This window comes from Sinohyriopsis cumingii, unplaced genomic scaffold, assembly GCF_028554795.1.
Source record: "Sinohyriopsis cumingii isolate HCF-2022 unplaced genomic scaffold, ASM2855479v2 utg001656l, whole genome shotgun sequence".
Classification (NCBI taxonomy): domain Eukaryota; kingdom Metazoa; phylum Mollusca; class Bivalvia; order Unionida; family Unionidae; genus Sinohyriopsis; species Sinohyriopsis cumingii.
The window spans coordinates 90,530-114,734 of NW_028316032.1; the positions used below are offsets into that span (position 1 = coordinate 90,530).

Genomic DNA, 24,205 nt, shown 5'->3' on the forward strand with positions numbered 1-24,205 from the left:
AAGTGTAGTATAAATTTGTAATGGTATTAAAAATTGTACGCCCACCGTGGGACTCGAACTCACGACCCTCAGATTAAAAGTCTGATGCTCTACCGACTGAGCTAGGCGGGCTACTTGTTAATGCATGGTCGAATGTTGGCTCGGGTAGTTATGCGCAACATGGTTAATCGTTATCTCATCAACTTCACATAGCTAGCGTCTAGGATTGATTGGATCTTAGATGTTAGCCCCTTATGGAAACAATAATCCAGTTTATATGGCAATCAACCATTCACGGAGGAATTTAAATTTTGCTGCATAAGGAAATGCACAAATGTGTCATTAGCCGAGCAAGTTGTTAAAGTTAAGACTAGTCATTGTTTCTTTGTGTTAACAGTTATGATTTTACAGTCCGGACAACACAAACACTATCCTTCTGCTCTTCTCTTAAATCTTCGCATTCTTTCCTTAATTTCTCTCAGTTAATTACACATGTGAAAATCACCTATCTTGAAATTTTTTGTTTCCAGAGAAAGCAATGCTTACACACTACATAATCAATTAAATAGTACCTGTAAGTTGATAAACTTGCTTCCAATTAATTGTTCTCTATACATATTTGTGATTTTCTTCTATGGATCGGTACAGGAGAAAATACATAAATACGGAAGGTGTGTGTTAGATGTGGTGGTTTTATTTCTACGACATGGGAGATTTGTGTGTGTGTGTGTGTGTGTGTTTGTGTGTGCATGTGATTTGTATTTTTAAGGTAGCTTTTAAGAATTTGTCAGTCATATCGCTACGATGTCTGCAGTGTGGCAGTTTATAGTGATGGCTAGCACTGGGGCATCATGCCGCAGACATGTGGCATGATGTCCCACCCAGTCACTTTATCCTGAGACCCGGCCGACCAGTCCTAACACTAATCTCTTAATGCTGAGCTCCAAGCAAGGCAGCTGTTAGTACCATATTTGTAGTCTTTGGTATGACTCGGCCGGGGATCGATCCCACGAACTCCCGCATCCGAGGCGTACGCTGTAATTACTAGGCCACCGGAGCTTTTAGGGATATTTGTTCATTGTCACGTAGTGAGTAGTAGCTAATGAGTTTTCAGTCCTTATGTCTGTATTTAAGTACGTGGAGTTGGACTATTTGGTCAGTCATATTTTGTATGTTCTTCTTGTAACATTATTCTTCAGATATATTTATTCTTGTGTTTAGATATTATTTGGAAGCAAACATTTGTTTGAATTATTCATTGGAGCCACAAAATGCTATGTGGGTTAAAATATTATTTTTGGCCTATTGTGAATTATTTCTAAAGAATTCTTGAAAATGCCATTGTGATATATCAGAACTGTTGGTAGACCAATGCATTTGAGGATGTAGATTTTATTCGGAACATTCTATTCCTTTGGACTTGAAGATAACATTTTGGGATGATTTTGGATGCAATTCATAATGCTGTAAGTCCCTCTTACATTTTCATTTTACAACTTTGTTAACTGAATTATTTGTTCAGTATTACAAACCGTTTTGGTTTTGCTTAGGTTTGTTTTTTAGTGTATGACCATAGATTCGTAACACTATTGAGTAATTATGACTCATTCATCTCTCAGTTAACGAACTAATATGCAGCATTACTGGAAATGCAAATATGATGGCAGCAGTGGGGGACGCATTGATTGAATTTTGTTTTCATAACAAAAAACTCTTAATTCCAAAGACTTGTGCAATGAAATGATATTGACGTGAAATGTAAAGAAAAGCATTTTCGTTTGAACCGAGCTCTGGGCATCTATCTGCACGATAACTGCTAAACGTCATGTGATACAAATATGGCCGCACCCTTTAAATATGTAATGGAAAGGGCTACGCAGCAAAATCCGAGACTGACAAACTGACAGAATTTGGATGAGTAGTGCCCCAATCTCAGTCGCTAGAGCATCCGACATTTAATCTAAGGGTCATGGGTGAAAGTCCGAGGGTAGGTGGTTATGATTTAGCTTCCACTGATTTTCAATTGTTGTCAAAATGAATATAGATATACCTGCAAGTATTTCTCTCCTTTCCTAAGATGTCCCTAAATGAGAGCGTATCCACATGTCCATGCGAACGGGATAGAGTACCCAATTTAATCAACTCTAAGAGATGTTGATCATTCTGTCAGCATTTCTTCTTGATTCCAGTAAATCTAACGCATCCACTATATCATATGCAAATTGAATGCATTCATATTATGATACGAATATTATTAAAATATACGGACAGAAGCACAAAAGTCAACGCCAGTCTAAAAGCTCCACCTAACAGACAATATGTTTAAAGTAATGAGACACTACCACTGCAAGCTACTATCAGTTGTTTCGTGTTCTAAATTGTTTATTCAAACGTTGTAATGGAGACAAAACGAAGAATGCACCGTGAAGACGTATAAACACTTCTCGTTTCAATCAACAATAACTGCATGAGATATGCATGCAGGATGTGTTCACGGTTTTAATGGAGGTACGATCACCGCCTCTCGGACACCTGAATTCGGTGGTCACAACATCGCGGTATAGAATGCGATGATTGTATTGGTGAAAATACTAAGTCTTAAAATTAAATTGTTGCCGTCCAGTTTCGGATGCTCAATCTAAATGAATGAAAATATGGATTTTTTAAAAATGATTTATCAATTGCGAGTTTTGATAATAGTTCTCGATTTAAGTAAGCTAAAGAATGCAATGCATCGTTTGAGAATTAAATGCATTAATTTTACGATTCAAACAATAACATAATATGTAATTCGCAATGTAACACAAATCTCAAAGGAATTTTAAAATCTGCGACTAAAAGTTAATATGTCTTAAAAAGAAGAGAAGAAAAGAGACTAGCACTGCAAGGTACTGTCAGTTCTTTCCTGTTCTGATGAGTTAGATGAAACTTTGCAACGTGGAGAAAATAAAGACTGCACCGTACATATGTGAAAGAAACCTATCTTAGATCAAGTCATGAAGGTTACAATAATGAGTTCACAGTTTTGTGGGAAGTATGATTACGGGCTATCGGACACTCGAAAGCAGTGGCCACAAGGATCGCGCAATCCGGTGCGGTGATATTAATGGTTAAAACACAAAAAAGAAGAATAAAAAAAAATGACCAAAAAAAAAAAAGGAAAGAAAGAAAGATGTTAGTCGTAAAAATGAATTTTTGCTGACTTACAATTTTAGTTGCTAAATCAAAATGAAGAAATAATTCGGAAGAATTGTTTATCAGTATTTTGGAAATTCCCACAATTGATAAAAATAATAATAATAATAATAATAATAATAATAAAAATAATAATAACAATAATAAAATAATAACAATAATAATATTAATAATAATAATAATAATAATAATAATAATTATGTGGACTTAGTACAGCCCCTAAGACGTTAAAGCGCTAAGAGCTCGAAAGTATTAGATAACAAACAAAAATATACACCAGTACAAGGATAGGATAGAAAAATCCCAACACTATTGAATTACAAAACAAAACGCTTCAATAGAAGTATATAGAATATGTAAATGAACTTACATATTTCATTCACTTTTTATCTGGATGGGTACATACAGGGTCACTACCATAATCAGTACCTTTCTGAGGGCTGTGTGGAAACCAGAAAGACATTGACAAGCTAATGAATTTGAAAAAGAGGATATCAAAATTCAACATAAAAATGATTATATGAGAAAATGAAAACGTTTCTGTGGGACATTTACCATCACACCTATTTGTAGCTAAATAGACGCGTGTACAAAGTGTAGTATAAATTTGTACTGGTATTAAAAATTGTACGCCCACCGTGGGACTCGAACTCACGACCCTCAGATTAAAAGTCTGATGCTCTACCGACTGAGCTAGGCGGGCTACTTGTTAATGCATGGTCGAATGTTGGCTCGGGTAGTTATGCGCAACATGGTTAATCGTTATCTCATCAACTTCACATAGCTAGCGTCTAGGATTGATTGGATCTTAGATGTTAGCCCCTTATGGAAACAATAATCCAGTTTATATGGCAATCAACCATTCACGGAGGAATTTAAATTTTGCTGCATAAGGAAATGCACAAATGTGTCATTAGCCGAGCAAGTTGCTAAAGTTAAGACTAGTCATTGTTTCTTTGTGTTAACAGTTATGATTTTACAGTCCGGACAACACAAACACTATCCTTCTGCTCTTCTCTTAAATCTTCGCATTCTTTCCTTAATTTCTCTCAGTTAATTACACATGTGAAAATCACCTATCTTGAAATTTTTTGTTTCCAGAGAAAGCAATGCTTACACACTACATAATCAATTAAATAGTACCTGTAAGTTGATAAACTTGCTTCCAATTAATTGTTCTCTATACATATTTGTGATTTTCTTCTATGGATCGGTACAGGAGAAAATACATAAATACGGAAGGTGTGTGTTAGATGTGGTGGTTTTATTTCTACGACATGGGAGATTTGTGTGTGTGTGTGTGTGTGTTTGTGTGTGCATGTGATTTGTATTTTTAAGGTAGCTTTTAAGAATTTGTCAGTCATATCGCTACGATGTCTGCAGTGTGGCAGTTTATAGTGATGGCTAGCACTGGGGCATCATGCCGCAGACATGTGGCATGATGTCCCACCCAGTCACTTTATCCTGAGACCCGGCCGACCAGTCCTAACACTAACCTCTTAATGCTGAGCTCCAAGCAAGGCAGCTGTTAGTACCATATTTGTAAGTCTTTGGTATGACTCGGCCGGGGATCGATCCCACGAACTCCCGCATCCGAGGCGTACGCTGTAATTACTAGGCCACCGGAGCTTTTAGGGATATTTGTTCATTGTCACGTAGTGAGTAGTAGCTAATGAGTTTTCAGTCCTTATGTCTTTATTTAAGTACGTGGAGTTGGACTATTTGGTCAGTCATATTTTGTATGTTCTTCTTGTAACATTATTCTTCAGATATATTTATTGTTGTGTTTAGATATTATTTGGAAGCAAACATTTGTTTGAATTATTCATTGGAGCCACAAAATGCTATGTGGGTTAAAATATTATTTTTGGCCTATTGTGAATTATTTCTAAAGAATTCTTGAAAATGCCATTGTGATATATCAGAACTGTTGGTAGACCAATGCATTTGAGGATGTAGATTTTATTCGGAACATTCTATTCCTTTGGACTTGAAGATAACATTTTGGGATGATTTTGGATGCAATTCATAATGCTGTAAGTCCCTCTTACATTTTCATTTTACAACTTTGTTAACTGAATTATTTGTTCAGTATTACAAACCGTTTTGGTTTTGCTTAGGTTTGTTTTTTAGTGTATGACCATAGATTCGTAATACTATTGGGTAATTATGACTCATTCATTTCTCAGTTAACGAACTAATATGCAGCATTACTGGAAATGCAAATATGATGGCAGCAGTGGGGGACGCATTTACTGAATTTTGTTTTCATAACAAAAAACTCTTAATTCCAAAGACTTGTGCAATGAAATGATATTGACGTGAAATGTAAAGAAAAGCATTTTCGTTTGAACCGAGCTCTGGGCATCTATCTGCACCATAACTGCTAAACGTCATGTGATACAAATATGGCCGCGCCCTTTAAATATGTAATGGAAAGGGCTACGCAGCAAAATCCGAGACTGACAAACTGACAGAATTTGGATGAGTAGTGCCCCAATCTCAGTCGCTAGAGCATCCGACATTTAATCTAAGGGTCATGGGTGAAAGTCCGAGGGTAGGTGGTTATGATTTAGCTTCCACTGATTTTCAATTGTTGTCAAAATGAATATAGATATACCTGCAAGTATTTCTCTCCTTTCCTAAAATGTCCCTAAATGAGAGCGTATCCACATGTCCATGCGAACGGGATAGAGTACCCAATTTAATCAACTCTAAGAGATGTTGATCATTCTGTCAGCATTTCTTCTTGATTCCAGTAAATCTAACGCATCCACTATATCATATGCAAATTGAATGCATTCATATTATGATACGAATATTATTAAAATATACGGACAGAAGCACAAAAGTCAACGCCAGTCTAAAAGCTCCACCTAACAGACAATATGTTTAAAGTAATGAGACACTACCACTGCAAGCTACTATCAGTTGTTTCGTGTTCTAAATTGTTTATTCAAACGTTGTAATGGAGACAAAACGAAGAATGCACCGTGAAGACGTATAAACACTTCTCGTTTCAATCAACAATAACTGCATGAGATATGCATGCAGGATGTGTTCACGGTTTTAATGGAGGTACGATCACCGCCTCTCGGACACCTGAATTCGGTGGTCACAACATCGCGGTATAGAATGCGATGATTGTATTGGTGAAAATACTAAGTCTTAAAATTAAATTGTTGCCGTCCAGTTTCGGATGCTCAATCTAAATGAATGAAAATATGGATTTTTTAAAAATGATTTATCAATTGCGAGTTTTGATAATAGTTCTCGATTTAAGTAAGCTAAAGAATGCAATGCATCGTTTGAGAATTAAATGCATTAATTTTACGATTCATACAATAACATAATATGTAATTCGCAATGTAACACAAATCTCAAAGGAATTTTAAAATCTGCGACTAAAAGTTAATATGTCTTAAAAAGAAGAGAAGAAAAGAGACTAGCACTGCAAGGTACTGTCAGTTCTTTCCTGTTCTGATGAGTTAGATGAAACTTTGCAACGTGGAGAAAATAAAGACTGCACCGTACATATGTGAAAGAAACCTATCTTAGATCAAGTCATGAAGGTTACAATAATGAGTTCACAGTTTTGTGGGAAGTATGATTACGGGCTATCGGACACTCGAAAGCAGTGGCCACAAGGATCGCGCAATCCGGTGCGGTGATATTAATGGTTAAAACACAAAAAAGAAGAATAAAAAAAAAATGACCAAAAAAAAAAATAAGGAAAGAAAGAAAGATGTTAGTCGTAAAAATGAATTTTTGCTGACTTACAATTTTAGTTGCTAAATCAAAATGAAGAAATAATTCGGAAGAATTGTTTATCAGTATTTTGGAAATTCCCACAATTGATAATAATAATAATAATAATAATAATAATAATAATAATAATAATAATAATAATAAAAAATAATAACAATAATAATATTAATAATAATAATAATAAGAATAATAATAATAATTATGTGGACTCAGTACAGCGCCTAAGACGTTAAAGCGCTAAGAGCTCGAAAATATTAGATAACAAACAAAAATATACACCAGTACAAGGATAGGATAGAAAAATCCCAACACTATTGAATTACAAAACAAAACGCTTCAATAGAAGTATATAGAATAAGTAAATGAACTTACATATTTCATTCACTTTTTATCTGGATGGGTACATACAGGGTCACTACCATAATCAGTACCTTTCTGAGGGCTGTGTGGAAACCAGAAAGACATTGACAAGCTAATGAATTTGAAAAAGAGGATATCAAAATTCAACATAAAAATGATTATATGAGAAAATGAAAACGTTTCTGTGGGACATTTACCATCACACCTATTTGTAGCTAAATAGACGCGTGTACAAAGTGTAGTATAAATTTGTAATGGTATTAAAAATTGTACGCCCACCGTGGGACTCGAACTCACGACCCTCAGATTAAAAGTCTGATGCTTTTTTTTTTTTTCTTTCTTTATTTAAAAAACGCTTTGTACAGTATATAAGTTAAAAATATACAGTCAGTATGTACATAGTAGTTTGTAATGCTATATTACAAAATAATGGTTCTACAATAGTATTTTGTAATGCTATATTACAAAACAATGATTCTACAACAGTATTTTGTTAAGCTATATTACAGAACAATGATTCTAAAATTTTATTTTGTAATCCTATAGTACAAAACAATGATTCTACAATGTAATAAACACTTTATCCTCTTCTATTCTCATTAAAGGATTATCTTTTACAAAATACTTCGTAATCAAAGTCTGATTTTTGTCTTTGTAATGTTGATACGCATATAATATATATTTTCTAGTCAAATATTGGAACAATCTTTCGATGTCTATTTGTTTCCCTAATAAAGACATAATGTTTCTTCTTTTGTAAATGCACAATCGAGCAATGCTCAGAATGTAGTTCAAAAAATAACTATTTACTGATTTTGTTTCTTTGTTATATCCTATCATGAGCATTTGTTCAAAAGAAGTGCTATTGAGAACACCAACTCTACAATTTTTAAAAAGAATCTCAACTATATATACAATATAATTCTTAAAAGAGCTTAATTCAGGACATTTCAAAAACATGTGAAATAAATCCTCTGTTTCCAACTGGCACACTGGACATAAGTCATTATCAATTTTGCCATAGTATTTTAGTCTCTCTTTTGTAAATATTCGATTGTGCATTATTCTGTAATCCAAATCTATACAATCTGGGGTCTTGAAAGGTAGGTGTATCAATTTCCAGTATTTATGCTTTTCCAAACTAAATATCTTACTCCAAAAGGAAACAGAAGCTGGTTCTTGAAAAATCAACGTACATAAAAGCTTGTAAAATAGTTGTGTTGTACATAAACAGAGGTCATATAATTTTGTATCAACTCTGAGAAACATATTATTTCTCCCATTGGTTACAGTGGGTTTTGGCTCTGTTGCAACAATATTTCTCCAGCCTAATGGTATACTTTCTATTATGCAATTATAGTCTTTTTTTATCTTATCTGTTTTGATCTCAGAATTTGATTTGTATATCATTTCTTGAATAGCTCTATAAGGTAGTATTCCAGGTACAAATTCATATGTAATATCCTGAACACGAACAATTCCTGCTTCTATAAATTCTGCGAAAAACAACGTTTTACCAGCACATGTAATATTAGGATTTAAAAAGAGAGGTTGTTCAAAAACATTCCTCACATCAATATTTGTATCGATATTATTTCTAAGTTTTTCCCATGCATGAAACATTTCTCTGTAAAATATAGGTAGGGTATTCAATTGTTGCTTATTTAAAGACATGAGAAACAACTCTTTGGTCAACCTCATGTTCAGGACAGTAGATAAAAAGTGATCAAAGGTATTTTTCCACATAGCATGGCAATTCACATCAAAGTATCTTTTTAAAAATTTTAGTCTGAATGCATACATTTTCATCTTTATATCAGTTAACTGTAGTCCGCCATTTCGCTTATCACCAATTATTGTATAATAGTGAACCAAATGGGACTTTCCTGACCAGATAAATCTGAGAAATAATTGCTTCAATTCATCAGCAATCATATCAGGAAGAGGCTGAACTGACACTATGTACAATACTCTAGAAACTAATAAGTTATTAACAACTGTTACTTTTCCTTGTATTGTCAAATATCTCTGTGACCACAGTTGTAATAAGTTTTTAATTTTAGACAATCTATCATTCCAGTTCAGTTGCTCACATAACTTTACACATTTTCCAACATAAGCTCCCAAAATTAAGATGACGTGATCACACATTTGAATTTGTAATTGTTTGCAATAATCATCAGTAAGTTTACCAGATCCAATACACAGAAGTTCTGTCTTTTCCTTGTTCACCTTTGCACCAGATCCTTTACAATACAAGTCAAGTACATTAAAAGATTGATTAATGGATTGTGTGTCCGCTAATGTCAAGGTTGTATCATCTGCATGTTGAAAAACTTTACTTGTATTACTAGACAGTGGGAGTGGAATACCTTTGATAGTGGGATTTGCTTTGATAGCGAGTCCTAAGGGTTCTGCTGCTAATACATATAACATTGCTGATATAGGACAACCTTGTCTGACTGAATTTTTAATTAAAAAGGGTTTCGTTAGATGACCATTGCATTTAACACTACTTTTAATTTCATTATAAAATATCTTTATCCACTGAATAAAATTGTCACCAAAACCGAACTTTCGTAAAACAGAAATCAAATATGAGTGGCAAACTCTGTCAAACGCTTTTTCTTGATCAATTTTTAAGATATATCCCTCAAGATTGTCTCTCTCAACCATATCTATAATATCTCTTACAGTGACTATAGTATCAGCAATATCTCTCCCAACTATACAACATGTCTGAGTTTGAGAAATAATTTTGGGTAATACCATTTTTAAACGTGTAGACAAAATCCTTGCCAAAATTTTATAATCTACATTAAGTAAACTGATAGGACGCCAATTTTGCAATCTTCTATTATCCCCCTTATTTTTATAAATAAGTGATATAACCCCAAATCTCATTGATCTCGACATAATATTGTCATTCTTAACACTCTGAAAGATGTGCAACAGAATATCATATATACAATCATAAAATTTACAATACCACTCTACTGTCAATCCGTCCGGGCCGGGGCTTTTATTTTTAGCCATCCCTTTTATAGCTGTATGTATTTCATCAACTGTTATTATGGCATCACACATATCTTTATCCTCATCAGATACAGAACAGTTTACAAAATTTAAAAGTGAATCAGTACAATTATCATCAACAGTTACCGAAGAATATAAATGACTATAAAACTGATGTATTTCATCTAAGATTCCGCTTGTATTTGAAATAATTACACCATCATCATCAATCAATTCATTGATTACATTTTTGTTGTGTCGATATTTCTCAAGATTTAGAAAATATTTAGTATTTCTATCGCTTTCAATTGCCCATTTGGCCTTAGATCTCAATATAGCACCCCGACAAAAATCAGTTTCATAGTCACTTAGCTGATGTTTTAGTTCTTCATATTTGTTAATGTCATATGGTTCTTTATTTGCGACTTTTTCTGAAAATGATTTTAATTTATTTTGCAATGTAAAGTATTCTTTTAATCTTTCCTTATTTCTTCTTGTACAGTATACTTGGGAAAATTTTTTAATTTTGTATTTTACATTATCCCACCAAATGAGTGGTTCACTGAAATACATTTCGTCAGTTTTTCCCTCGGTAAGAATTGATTTCACTCTTTGTACATATTTTTCCTCAAAAAGAACATTGTTATTTAATATCCATAATCCGGGCCCTGTTTCCACTTTGCAGGTATTTAGTTTAAGGTATACAAAAGAATGATCACTAAAGGATGTATCTGCATAATAAATATTTTGCACATTGGAGTGCAATTTTGAGGAAATCAAAAAATAATCTATTCTACTCTGCTTCATTTCGCCTAGTACAACTTGTTTTCTGGAGAAACTACGAGTACTAGGATTTCGTGATCTCCATAAATCGGTAATATTCCTATCATGAATAATTTTATAAAGTTCACGCACTGCTACATCATCAATATGTAAGGCTTTGTTATTTCGATCAATACCTGCTAAAGTTGTATTAAAATCACCAGCCAGGATAGTGCTATCACTAGTACTGTTATGTAAATATGTATTTAGCTTCATGAAAAAGTTAAACCTTTCCTTCACAACATTTGGAGCATAAATATTGATTAAATCAATCACTTTATCATCAATAGCTATTTTAAGATGTAAAATCCTACCCTTTTCAATCATTTCTTGTGTCACCTGATTTCTCAATTCTCTCACTACTAAAACAGCTACACCTGCCCTCCTATTGTCAGCATTACTATAAAATATGTCACCATTCCAAATCTCATTTTCTCTAATACTTTCAACAAACTCATCATCCCAAAAGGTTTCTTGCAATAATAAAATATGGCCTCTTTTCTCTTTAAATATTTCTAAAACAGACTTTAGTTTATTCAAATTACGCAAGCCATTTACATTTAGAGATACAATATTTAAAGCCATGATTATGATGAGTGTATTGAAAGTATTAAAAAATGTTGAGTGTTTGATCATTTCTTCATAGGTGTTCGTCGCATGCTATTCATCTTCATATTAGGTACTGGATTAAACCTTCTCCTTCTCCTTTGTACTACTTTGAAATTTTCGATATTAGTACCGTTTTCTTGACATGTACGTGATTCGTTTGATCTTTCAACAACGTCTGCAGCCATCTTCCTGTCATCATCTGAATCTGTCCCCGATCCATCTCCAATTGTATGATTGTTGTTTACTTCCTCAGATTCTATTTCTACATTGGTCATATCAACTCCAATTCTTTCTTTTTCTTCCCCACTTTCTCCACTCTCATTATCTTTTTTTGCATTCTCAATTTCTTCTTTATCATCTTCGTCACTCTGTAACTCCAATATGTCTTCCCTCATATCATCATCAACTTGCGAATGAATGCCTTCAATGGCCTCTCTGTAACACATACATGTTTGCGCCTCTTTGTGGCATTTGTCGCATATCCTGCATGTACACATAAGAGGAAAACTTCCACAACTTTCACATCTTTGCCTTGTGCACTTTTTTGCTACGTGGCCTTGCTCCCCACACTTGTAGCATACAAAATCAGGGCAGTCTTTTATAACATGTCCCGGATCAAGACATCTAGAACATACCTTAACTTGATTATTGTGTAATACTCTAAAGTATTGTTGACCATTAACAGTCTGAAATTTCAGACTGTAAGGCAAGGATTTTACCTGCTGTGGAAATTTACATTTGACATAACGAGTCCCATCAGCCACACTAGTTCCAGGATAATATCTGCGTTGAATGGGAGAAAGAAGTTCTACTCCGTATTCACCGAGCTTCATACTTATATCATCATCTGTGATGTATGCTGCTAAATGAAGAATTGACACAATAATAGTGTCTGAATATAAAAGAGTACAATCAAAGTGTTCACTTCCAATATCAATTCCACACAAGGTATTATATGCTACTTCCTTACTCGGTAGTGTGACCTCATACAAATTTGCACCTTTGGGCACAACTGCATAGACCGACATATCTCCGGTTAATTCTTCTACACTTCTAACAATATCACTTGCCTTTATTTTCTTCACATCCTTTACATCAATCACCACGGTACATTCTTTCCCAAAACGACGAGAAGCTCCTGTCTGTCTATCGATGTTACTCGACATGCCATTCTTATTGTTAGCTATTCCACTGGTGTCATTAGAGTGTGAGTCAGCTCCTTGTGCTGCACGTGCAGCACGACCAGGCTTTGTATTCATTGTCACAGAAAATAATATTTTGTGTGGTGGATAAAGTTATCCACACACTCAAAATATATCTCACTGATATATGAATGCGATCAAACAAATCTTATCAACGTACCTGTAACAAATTAAAACAGCAAAAATGTCTATTAAAGGAAAAAAACTTGAAAATTCACGGAGCGATCATCAAACGTGTTTTCCTCAGGACTCGAACTCACGACCCTCAGATTAAAAGTCTGATGCTCTACCGACTGAGCTAGGCGGGCTACTTGTTAATGCATGGTCGAATGTTGGCTCGGGTAGTTATGCGCAACATGGTTAATCGTTATCTCATCAACTTCACATAGCTAGCGTCTAGGATTGATTGGATCTTAGATGTTAGCCCCTTATGGAAACAATAATCCAGTTTATATGGCAATCAACCATTCACGGAGGAATTTAAATTTTGCTGCATAAGGAAATGCACAAATGTGTCATTAGCCGAGCAAGTTGCTAAAGTTAAGACTAGTCATTGTTTCTTTGTGTTAACAGTTATGATTTTACAGTCCGAACAACACAAACACTATCCTTCTGCTCTTCTCTTAAATCTTCGCATTCTTTCCTTAATTTCTCTCAGTTAATTACACATGTGAAAATCACCTATCTTGAAATTTTTTGTTTCCAGAGAAAGCAATGCTTACACACTACATAATCAATTAAATAGTACCTGTAAGTTGATAAACTTGCTTCCAATTAATTGTTCTCTATACATATTTGTGATTTTCTTCTATGGATCGGTACAGGAGAAAATACATAAATACGGAAGGTGTGTGTTAGATGTGGTGGTTTTATTTCTACGACATGGGAGATTTGTGTGTGTGTGTGTGTGTGTGTTTGTGTGTGCATGTGATTTGTATTTTTAAGGTAGCTTTTAAGAATTTGTCAGTCATATCGCTACGATGTCTGCAGTGTGGCAGTTTATAGTGATGGCTAGCACTGGGGCATCATGCCGCAGACATGTGGCATGATGTCCCACCCAGTCACTTTATCCTGAGACCCGGCCGACCAGTCCTAACACTAACCTCTTAATGCTGAGCTCCAAGCAAGGCAGCTGTTAGTACCATATTTGTAAGTCTTTGGTATGACTCGGCCGGGGATCGATCCCACGAACTCCCGCATCCGAGGCGTACGCTGTAATTACTAGGCCACCGGAGCTTTTAGGGATATTTGTTCATTGTCACGTAGTGAGTAGTAGCTAATGAGTTTTCAGTCCTTATGTCTTTATTTAAGTACGTGGAGTTGGACTATTTGGTCAGTCATATTTTGTATGTTCTTCTTGTAACATTATTCTTCAGATATATTTATTGTTGTGTTTAGATATTATTTGGAAGCAAACATTTGTTTGAATTATTCATTGGAGCCACAAAATGCTATGTGGGTTAAAATATTATTTTTGGCCTATTGTGAATTATTTCTAAAGAATTCTTGAAAATGCCATTGTGATATATCAGAACTGTTGGTAGACCAATGCATTTGAGGATGTAGATTTTATTCGGAACATTCTATTCCTTTGGACTTGAAGATAACATTTTGGGATGATTTTGGATGCAATTCATAATGCTGTAAGTCCCTCTTACATTTTCATTTTACAACTTTGTTAACTGAATTATTTGTTCAGTATTACAAACCGTTTTGGTTTTGCTTAGGTTTGTTTTTTAGTGTATGACCATAGATTCGTAATACTATTGGGTAATTATGACTCATTCATTTCTCAGTTAACGAACTAATATGCAGCATTACTGGAAATGCAAATATGATGGCAGCAGTGGGGGACGCATTTACTGAATTTTGTTTTCATAACAAAAAACTCTTAATTCCAAAGACTTGTGCAATGAAATGATATTGACGTGAAATGTAAAGAAAAGCATTTTCGTTTGAACCGAGCTCTGGGCATCTATCTGCACCATAACTGCTAAACGTCATGTGATACAAATATGGCCGCGCCCTTTAAATATGTAATGGAAAGGGCTACGCAGCAAAATCCGAGACTGACAAACTGACAGAATTTGGATGAGTAGTGCCCCAATCTCAGTCGCTAGAGCATCCGACATTTAATCTAAGGGTCATGGGTGAAAGTCCGAGGGTAGGTGGTTATGATTTAGCTTCCACTGATTTTCAATTGTTGTCAAAATGAATATAGATATACCTGCAAGTATTTCTCTCCTTTCCTAAGATGTCCCTAAATGAGAGCGTATCCACATGTCCATGCGAAGGGGATAGAGTACCCAATTTAATCAACTCTAAGAGATGTTGATCATTCTGTCAGCATTTCTTCTTGATTCCAGTAAATCTAACGCATCCACTATATCATATGCAAATTGAATGCATTCATATTATGATACGAATATTATTAAAATATACGGACAGAAGCACAAAAGTCAACGCCAGTCTAAAAGCTCCACCTAACAGACAATATGTTTAAAGTAATGAGACACTACCACTGCAAGCTACTATCAGTTGTTTCGTGTTCTAAATTGTTTATTCAAACGTTGTAATGGAGACAAAACGAAGAATGCACCGTGAAGACGTATAAACACTTCTCGTTTCAATCAACAATAACTGCATGAGATATGCATGCAGGATGTGTTCACGGTTTTAATGGAGGTACGATCACCGCCTCTCGGACACCTGAATTCGGTGGTCACAACATCGCGGTATAGAATGCGATGATTGTATTGGTGAAAATACTAAATCTTAAAATTAAATTGTTGCCGTCCAGTTTCGGATGCTCAATCTAAATGAATGAAAATATGGATTTTTTAAAAATGATTTATCAATTGCGAGTTTTGATAATAGTTCTCGATTTAAGTAAGCTAAAGAATGCAATGCATCGTTTGAGAATTAAATGCATTAATTTTACGATTCAAACAATAACATAATATGTAATTCGCAATGTAACACAAATCTCAAAGGAATTTTAAAATCTGCGACTAAAAGTTAATATGTCTTAAAAAGAAGAGAAGAAAAGAGACTAGCACTGCAAGGTACTGTCAGTTCTTTCCTGTTCTGATGAGTTAGATGAAACTTTGCAACGTGGAGAAAATAAAGACTGCACAGTACATATGTGAAAGAAACCTATCTTAGATCAAGTCATGAAGGTTACAATAATGAGTTCACAGTTTTGTGGGAAGTATGATTACGGGCTATCGGACACTCGAAAGCAGTGGCCACAAGGATCGCGCAATCCGGTGCGGTGATATTAATGGTTAAAACACAAAAAAGAAGAATAAAAAAAAAATGACCAAAAAATAAAAGGAAAGAAAGAAAGATGTGAGTCGTAAAAATGAATTTTTGCTGACTTACAATTTTAGTTGCTAAATCAAAATGAAGAAATAATTCGGAAGAATTGTTTATCAGTATTTTGGAAATTCCCACAATTGATAATAATAATAATAATAATAATAATAATAATAATAAAAAATAATAACAATAATAATATTAATAATAATAATATTAAGAATAATAATAATAATTATGTGGACTCAGTACAGCGCCTAAGACGTTAAAGCGCTAAGAGCTCGAAAATATTAGATAACAAACAAAAATATACACCAGTACAAGGATAGGATAGAAAAATCCCAACACTATTGAATTACAAAACAAAACGCTTCAATAGAAGTATATAGAATAAGTAAATGAACTTACATATTTCATTCACTTTTTATCTGGATGGGTACATACAGGGTCACTACCATAATCAGTACCTTTCTGAGGGCTGTGTGGAAACCAGAAAGACATTGACAAGCTAATGAATTTGAAAAAGAGGATATCAAAATTCAACATAAAAATGATTATATGAGAAAATGAAAACGTTTCTGTGGGACATTTACCATCACACCTATTTGTAGCTAAATAGACGCGTGTACAAAGTGTAGTATAAATTTGTAATGGTATTAAAAATTGTACGCCCACCGTGGGACTCGAACTCACGACCCTCAGATTAAAAGTCTGATGCTCTACCGACTGAGCTAGGCGGGCTACTTGTTAATGCATGGTCGAATGTTGGCTCGGGTAGTTATGCGCAACATGGTTAATCGTTATCTCATCAACTTCACATAGCTAACGTCTAGGATTGATTGGATCTTAGATGTTAGCCCCTTATGGAAACAATAATCCAGTTTATATGGCAATCAACCATTCACGGAGGAATTTAAATTTTGCTGCATAAGGAAATGCACAAATGTGTCATTAGCCGAGCAAGTTGCTAAAGTTAAGACTAGTCATTGTTTCTTTGTGTTAACAGTTATGATTTTACAGTCCGGACAACACAAACACTATCCTTCTGCTCTTCTCTTAAATCTTCGCATTCTTTCCTTAATTTCTCTCAGTTAATTACACATGTGAAAATCACCTATCTTGAAATTTTTTGTTTCCAGAGAAAGCAATGCTTACACACTACATAATCAATTAAATAGTACCTGTAAGTTGATAAACTTGCTTCCAATTAATTGTTCTCTATACATATTTGTGATTTTCTTCTATGGATCGGTACAGGAGAAAATACATAAATACGGAAGGTGTGTGTTAGATGTGGTGGTTTTATTTCTACGACATGGGAGATTTGTGTGTGTGTGTGTGTGTGTTTGTGTGTGCATGTGATTTGTATTTTTAAGGTAGCTTTTAAGAATTTGTCAGTCATATCGCTACGATGTCTGCAGTGTGGCAGTTTATAGTGATGGCTAGCACTGGGGCATCATGCCGCAGACATGTGGCATGATGTCCCACCCAGTCACTTTATCCTGAGACCCGGCCGACCAGTCCTAACACTAACCTCTTAATGCTGAGCTCCAAGCAAGGCAGCTGTTAGTACCATATTTGTAAGTCTTTGGTATGACTCGGCCGGGGATCGATCCCACGAACTCCCGCATCCGAGGCGTACGCTGTAATTACTAGGCCACCGGAGCTTTTAGGGATATTTGTTCATTGTCACGTAGTGAGTAGTAGCTAATGAGTTTTCAGTCCTTATGTCTTTATTTAAGTACGTGGAGTTGGACTATTTGGTCAGTCATATTTTGTATGTTCTTCTTGTAACATTATTCTTCAGATATATTTATTGTTGTGTTTAGATATTATTTGGAAGCAAACATTTGTTTGAATTATTCATTGGAGCCACAAAATGCTATGTGGGTTAAAATATTATTTTTGGCCTATTGTGAATTATTTCTAAAGAATTCTTGAAAATGCCATTGTGATATATCAGAACTGTTGGTAGACCAATGCATTTGAGGATGTAGATTTTATTCGGAACATTCTATTCCTTTGGACTTGAAGATAACATTTTGGGATGATTTTGGATGCAATTCATAATGCTGTAAGTCCCTCTTACATTTTCATTTTACAACTTTGTTAACTGAATTATTTGTTCAGTATTACAAACCGTTTTGGTTTTGCTTAGGTTTGTTTTTTAGTGTATGACCATAGATTCGTAATACTATTGGGTAATTATGACTCATTCATTTCTCAGTTAACGAACTAATATGCAGCATTACTGGAAATGCAAATATGATGGCAGCAGTGGGGGACGCATTTACTGAATTTTGTTTTCATAACAAAAAACTCTTAATTCCAAAGACTTGTGCAATGAAATGATATTGACGTGAAATGTAAAGAAAAGCATTTTCGTTTGAACCGAGCTCTGGGCATCTATCTGCACCATAACTGCTAAACGTCATGTGATATAAATATGGCCGCGCCCTTTAAATATGTAATGGAAAGGGCTACGCAGCAAAATCCGAGACTGACAAACTGACAGAATTTGGATGAGTAGTGCCCCAATCTCAGTCGCTAGAGCATCCGACATTTAATCTAAGGGTCATGGATGAAAGTCCGAGGGTAGGTGGTTATGATTTAGCTTCCACTGATTTTCAATTGTTGTCAAAATGAATATAGATATACCTGCAAGTATTTCTCTCCTTTCCTAAAATGTCCCTAAATGAGAGCGTATCCACATGTCCATGCGAAGGGGATAGAGTACCCAATTTAATCAACTCTAAGAGATGTTGATCATTCTGTCAGCATTTCTTCTTGATTCCAGTAAATCTAACGCATCCACTATATCATATGCAAATTGAATGCATTCATATTATGATACGAATATTATTAAAATATACGGACAGAAGCACAAAAGTCAACGCCAGTCTAAAAGCTCCACCTAACAGACAATATGTTTAAAGTAATGAGACACTACCACTGCAAGCTACTATCAGTTGTTTCGTGTTCTAAATTGTTTATTCAAACGTTGTAATGGAGACAAAACGAAGAATGCACCGTGAAGACGTATAAACACTTCTCGTTTCAATCAACAATAACTGCATGAGATATGCATGCAGGATGTGTTCACGGTTTTAATGGAGGTACGATCACCGCCTCTCGGACACCTGAATTCGGTGGTCACAACATCGCGGTATAGAATGCGATGATTGTATTGGTGAAAATACTAAGTCTTAAAATTAAATTGTTGCCGTCCAGTTTCGGATGCTCAATCTAAATGAATGAAAATATGGATTTTTTGAAAATGATTTATGAATTGCGAGTTTTGATAATAGTTCTCGATTTAAGTAAGCTAAAGAATGCAATGCATCGTTTGAGAATTGAATGCATTAATTTTACGATTCAAACAATAACATAATATATAATTCGCAATGTAACACAAATCTCAAAGGAATTTTAAAATCTGCGACTAAAAGTTAATATGTCTTAAAAAGAAGAGAAGAAAAGAGACTAGCACTGCAAGGTACTGTCAGTTCTTTCCTGTTCTGATGAGTTAGATGAAACTTTGCAACGTGGAGAAAATAAAGACTGCACAGTACATATGTGAAAGAAACCTATCTTAGATCAAGTCATGAAGGTTACAATAATGAGTTCACAGTTTTGTGGGAAGTATGATTACGGGCTATCGGACACTCGAAAGCAGTGGCCACAAGGATCGCGCAATCCGGTGAGGTGATACTAATGGTTAAAACACAAAAAAGAAGAATAAAAAAAAATGACCAAAAAAAAAAAAAAGGAAAGAAAGAAAGATGTTAGTCGTAAAAATGAATTTTTGCTGACTTACAATTTTAGCTGCTAAATCAAAATGAAGAAATAATTCGGAAGAATTGTTTATCAGTATTTTGGAAATTCCCACAATTGATAATAATAATAATAATAATAATAATAATAACAATAATAATAATAATAATAATAATAAAAAATAATAACAATAATAATATTAATAATAATAATAATAAGAATAATAATAATAATTATGTGGACTCAGTACAGCGCCTAAGACGTTAAAGCGCTAAGAGCTCGAAAATATTAGATAACAAACAAAAATATACACCAGTACAAGGATAGGATAGAAAAATCCCAACACTATTGAATTACAAAACAAAACGCTTCAATAGAAGTATATAGAATAAGTAAATGAACTTACATATTTCATTCACTTTTTATCTGGATGGGTACATACAGGGTCACTACCATAATCAGTACCTTTCTGAGGGCTGTGTGGAAACCAGAAAGACATTGACAAGCTAATGAATTTGAAAAAGAGGATATCAAAATTCAACATAAAAATGATTATATGAGAAAATGAAAACGTTTCTGTGGGACATTTACCATCACACCTATTTGTAGCTAAATAGACGCGTGTACAAAGTGTAGTATAAATTTGTAATGGTATTAAAAATTGTACGCCCACCGTGGGACTCGAACTCACGACCCTCAGATTAAAAGTCTGATGCTCTACCGACTGAGCTAGGCGGGCTACTTGTTAATGCATGGTCGAATGTTGGCTCGGGTAGTTATGCGCAACATGGTTAATCGTTATCTCATCAACTTCACATAGCTAGCGTCTAGGATTGATTGGATCTTAGATGTTAGCCCCTTATGGAAACAATAATCCAGTTTATATGGCAATCAACCATTCACGGAGGAATTTAAATTTTGCTGCATAAGGAAATGCACAAATGTGTCATTAGCCGAGCAAGTTGCTAAAGTTAAGACTAGTCATTGTTTCTTTGTGTTAACAGTTATGATTTTACAGTCCGGACAACACAAACACTATCCTTCTGCTCTTCTCTTAAATCTTCGCATTCTTTCCTTAATTTCTCTCAGTTAATTACACATGTGAAAATCACCTATCTTGAAATTTTTTGTTTCCAGAGAAAGCAATGCTTACACACTACATAATCAATTAAATAGTACCTGTAAGTTGATAAACTTGCTTCCAATTAATTGTTCTCTATACATATTTGTGATTTTCTTCTATGGATCGGTACAGGAGAAAATACATAAATACGGAAGGTGTGTGTTAGATGTGGTGGTTTTATTTCTACGACATGGGAGATTTGTGTGTGTGTGTGTGTGTGTTTGTGTGTGCATGTGATTTGTATTTTTAAGGTAGCTTTTAAGAATTTGTCAGTCATATCGCTACGATGTCTGCAGTGTGGCAGTTTATAGTGATGGCTAGCACTGGGGCATCATGCCGCAGACATGTGGCATGATGTCCCACCCAGTCACTTTATCCTGAGACCCGGCCGACCAGTCCTAACACTAACCTCTTAATGCTGAGCTCCAAGCAAGGCAGCTGTTAGTACCATATTTGTAAGTCTTTGGTATGACTCGGCCGGGGATGGATCCCACGAACTCCCGCATCCGAGGCGTACGCTGTAATTACTAGGCCACCGGAGCTTTTAGGGATATTTGTTCATTGTCACGTAGTGAGTAGTAGCTAATGAGTTTTCAGTCCTTATGTCTTTATTTAAGTACGTGGAGTTGGACTATTGGGTCAGTCATATTTTGTATGTTCTTCTTGTAACATTATTCTTCAGATATATTTATTGTTGTGTTTAGATATTATTTGGAAGCAAACATTTGTTTGAATTATTCATTGGAGCCACAAAATGCTATGTGGGTTAAAATATTATTTTTGGCCTATTGTGAATTATTTCTAAAGAATTCTTGAAAATGCCATTGTGATATATCAGAACTGTTGGTAGACCAATGCATTTGAGGATGTAGATTTTATTCGGAACATTCTATTCCTTTGGACTTGAAGATAACATTTTGGGATGATTTTGGATGCAATTCATAATGCTGTAAGTCCCTCTTACATTTTCATTTTACAACTTTGTTAACTGAATTATTTGTTCAGTATTACAAACCGTTTTGGTTTTGCTTAGGTTTGTTTTTTAGTGTATGACCATAGATTCGTAATACTATTGGGTAATTATGACTCATTCATTTCTCAGTTAACGAACTAATATGCAGCATTACTGGAAATGCAAATATGATGGCAGCAGTGGGGGACGCATTTACTGAATTTTGTTTTCATAACAAAAAACTCTTAATTCCAAAGACTTGTGCAATGAAATGATATTGACGTGAAATGTAAAGAAAAGCATTTTCGTTTGAACCGAGCTCTGGGCATCTATCTGCACCATAACTGCTAAACGTCATGTGATACAAATATGGCCGCGCCCTTTAAATATGTAATGGAAAGGGCTACGCAGCAAAATCCGAGACTGACAAACTGACAGAATTTGGATGAGTAGTGCCCCAATCTCAGTCGCTAGAGCATCCGACATTTAATCTAAGGGTCATGGGTGAAAGTCCGAGGGTAGGTGGTTATGATTTAGCTTCCACTGATTTTCAATTGTTGTCAAAATGAATATAGATATACCTGCAAGTATTTCTCTCCTTTCCTAAAATGTCCCTAAATGAGAGCGTATCCACATGTCCATGCGAACGGGATAGAGTACCCAATTTAATCAACTCTAAGAGATGTTGATCATTCTGTCAGCATTTCTTCTTGATTCCAGTAAATCTAACGCATCCACTATATCATATGCAAATTGAATGCATTCATATTATGATACGAATATTATTAAAATATACGGACAGAAGCACAAAAGTCAACGCCAGTCTAAAAGCTCCACCTAACAGACAATATGTTTAAAGTAATGAGACACTACCACTGCAAGCTACTATCAGTTGTTTCGTGTTCTAAATTGTTTATTCAAACGTTGTAATGGAGACAAAACGAAGAATGCACCGTGAAGACGTATAAACACTTCTCGTTTCAATCAACAATAACTGCATGAGATATGCATGCAGGATGTGTTCACGGTTTTAATGGAGGTACGATCACCGCCTCTCGGACACCTGAATTCGGTGGTCACAACATCGCGGTATAGAATGCGATGATTGTATTGGTGAAAATACTAAGTCTTAAAATTAAATTGTTGCCGTCCAGTTTCGGATGCTCAATCTAAATGAATGAAAATATGGATTTTTTAAAAATGATTTATCAATTGCGAGTTTTGATAATAGTTCTCGATTTAAGTAAGCTAAAGAATGCAATGCATCGTTTGAGAATTAAATGCATTAATTTTACGATTCAAACAATAACATAATATGTAATTCGCAATGTAACACAAATCTCAAAGGAATTTTAAAATCTGCGACTAAAAGTTAATATGTCTTAAAAAGAAGAGAAGAAAAGAGACTAGCACTGCAGGGTACTGTCAGTTCTTTCCTGTTCTGATGAGTTAGATGAAACTTTGCAACGTGGAGAAAATAAAGACTGCACCGTACATATGTGAAAGAAACCTATCTTAGATCAAGTCATGAAGGTTACAATAATGAGTTCACAGTTTTGTGGGAAGTATGATTACGGGCTATCGGACACTCGAAAGCAGTGGCCACAAGGATCGCGCAATCCGGTGCGGTGATATTAATGGTTAAAACACAAAAATGAAGAATAAAAATAAATGACCAAAAAAAAAAAAAAGGAAAGAAAGAAAGATGTTAGTCGTAAAAATGAATTTTTGCTGACTTACAATTTTAGTTGCTAAATCAAAATGAAGAAATAATTCGGAAGAATTGTTTATCAGTATTTTGGAAATTCCCACAATTGATAATAATAATAATAATAATAATAATAATAATAATAATAACAATAATAATATTAATAATAATAAAAATAATAATAATAATAATAATAATAATAATAATAATAATAATAATTATGTGGACTTAGTACAGCGCCTAAGACGTTAAAGCGCTAAGAGCTCGAAAATATTAGATAACAAACAAAAATATACACCAGTACAAGGATAGGATAGAAAAATCCCAACACTATTGAATTACAAAACAAAACGCTTCAATAGAAGTATATAGAATATGTA

The 24,205-nt window shown here is 34.6% G+C and overlaps 4 non-coding genes across 4 annotated transcripts; all 4 read right to left on the reverse strand.

The window, feature by feature from the left end:
* Nucleotides 1-38: 38 nt before the first annotated feature.
* On the reverse strand, nucleotides 39-111 carry Trnak-uuu (transfer RNA lysine (anticodon UUU)). The gene has a single exon. It is a non-coding gene; the product is annotated as a tRNA-Lys (tRNA).
* A 3,693-nt stretch (nucleotides 112-3,804) lies between these two features.
* On the reverse strand, nucleotides 3,805-3,877 carry Trnak-uuu (transfer RNA lysine (anticodon UUU)). Its single transcript has one exon. It is a non-coding gene; the product is annotated as a tRNA-Lys (tRNA).
* A 13,059-nt stretch (nucleotides 3,878-16,936) lies between these two features.
* Trnak-uuu (transfer RNA lysine (anticodon UUU)) lies at nucleotides 16,937-17,009 on the reverse strand. Its single transcript has one exon. It is a non-coding gene; the product is annotated as a tRNA-Lys (tRNA).
* Nucleotides 17,010-20,708: 3,699 nt separating this feature from the next.
* Nucleotides 20,709-20,781, reverse strand: Trnak-uuu (transfer RNA lysine (anticodon UUU)). The gene has a single exon. It is a non-coding gene; the product is annotated as a tRNA-Lys (tRNA).
* Nucleotides 20,782-24,205: the final 3,424 nt, after the last annotated feature.